This window comes from Labeo rohita, chromosome 25 (genome assembly GCF_022985175.1).
Source record: "Labeo rohita strain BAU-BD-2019 chromosome 25, IGBB_LRoh.1.0, whole genome shotgun sequence".
In the NCBI taxonomy this organism is placed as follows: Eukaryota; Metazoa; Chordata; class Actinopteri; order Cypriniformes; family Cyprinidae; genus Labeo; species Labeo rohita.
In genome coordinates, this window is record NC_066893.1 from 19687636 (window position 1) to 19689670 (window position 2035).

A 2035-nucleotide genomic window follows, 5' to 3' on the forward strand; every position below is an offset into this window, starting at 1 on the left:
AGACAGTGATGGAGCGCCACAATATCACAACTACAGATGGAGAGATAGACGGGCAACGCGGGGCAGAATGAGAAAGATAAACGCAACCGAGAGCGAAGGATCGCGTTGATTTACGAGCTGGCACGAGATGGTGGTTTTACAAGGCCTGTCCGGCTAGTTAAACGACTCTCATCGTAAAACAAAGCCCTCGGACAGCAATCCATCTGAAAAACAGAGTCTAAATCAAACTCAACAGCTTGGGTTGGTTCTTAGAAGACAATTAAGTAAATAAAAAGAATTATTTAAATTAACTCGAACCGTTTCAGCGTTTGTATCACTTTGCTAGCCTATTTCTCACAGCGAGTGTCATGTTGGACGCGCGAATCCATTATAATTTTATAAATAATACCGTTTTTGTGTCACGAAATGTAGTTATAAGAGTTTAAAGACGAGAATGTACGTTTAGACTTCAAATATGCAGTTTTGTTATTAAAGATAACGTCTTTTTGAAAATTTGCGTCGATGGTTTCAGAGATGCGAGTCAGCGGCCGTTTAGCGCTCATGAACCCAACGAGAACAGCCTTACCTCTTCCAGATCTTCTGGAATTTGCAGCTCTCTATAGTGGTTAAACATGAGGTATAGTTTGTTTGCTTTGTTTGTTTGTAAGTCTAACAAGCAGTCTTTGGTCTGTTTAATTTCTTATGTGTTCCATAGCAAATAGTTTTTGGGTGAGGGCAAAATCTCACCACACTATATTTTATGTAAATATGCTGTATATAGCGTTTGGGTGTCTGTTCATGATGGTGATTAGTGTTATTGTTCTGCCATTAGATGGCGACAAGAAACTTTTTATGAGTGAGTCAACAGAAGAGACTTTTATATAGAGGGTTTATGCGTGTCACGATTTGGTCAGTTATCCGGATGAGAGCCATATTGGCGATACTCGGATGTAAACAACAGCATGGATATATATAATATATCCATGATATAATGAATATGTTGTTCTGCTAATTTATGCTGTCTAAACCACATAAAAAATGTGTGGAAGCTGCTAAATCATATAGAGAATGACTTAGTAAGCATGAAAGGGCACAATATTTTGACAAACTAAAGTTAATAGGTGGTAAAGATACTACGAGCAGTATTAAGATATTAGCTTAACATTTTACCTACCTGACCAGAAATTATAAGAACAAACATGAATGCTGTCAAGATTCTTGCCCTGGAAATCCTAGTTTAGTTTGGGCAACCACAAACACCTTTTTGTTTGCACTCTTCTCCTTGATTTATTATAACTTTTGGCAATCTGTAGTACTCCAAATGTTTTTTCTCGATCCAACTGATGAGTGCAGCCCAAACATGACAATAATTGACCATTTTCAGCAGCAATAATCAGCAAAATATTAAAGTTTCGTTCAGTTCAGTGGCATTGTTTACGCTCAGCGTTGCCAATATGGCCGACTGATGACACGTTGTAAAAACAGTCTAACAAATGCACTAACAGAAGCAAGGATAGTACAACAAAGCTCAGCAGACATTCAAACTAATGTTTTATTGTGAATATGAGATTGAGCTGAAGAATGAATGCTGTATCAGATGGAGGTAATCGAACTCTACATAATACAGTGAGCTTTTAAAACAGTAATACAATAAGTTTTAATTCACCGTTCCTTCGTTACTAGTTCTAAAGTGACGTTTTTTTATATTAGTAACGGAGGCTTGGGCTCAGCTGTTAATGTTCAAACTGAGATTTGAATCTGTAGCGAAAGGAAGTATTTCTGCACAAAAAATCGTTTTTAAAGGCACTCTATTGTTGCTTATGTATTTACACACTTGTGCTTTCGGACTTTTGTATAAATCAATCACACCGCACTGCTATATATGCTTGTTGATATCCAATATATCATGCTTCCCTCCTCAAGAGTATCCTTGATCTAATTTTTGTGCATTATATTAAATTGCATTTGACATGTTTCTGTGGACTTCAGCAACAGTAAAACCAGACCATGATGAGTCAGACCATTAAACCTCTACATGACCTCAAGAACAACCATC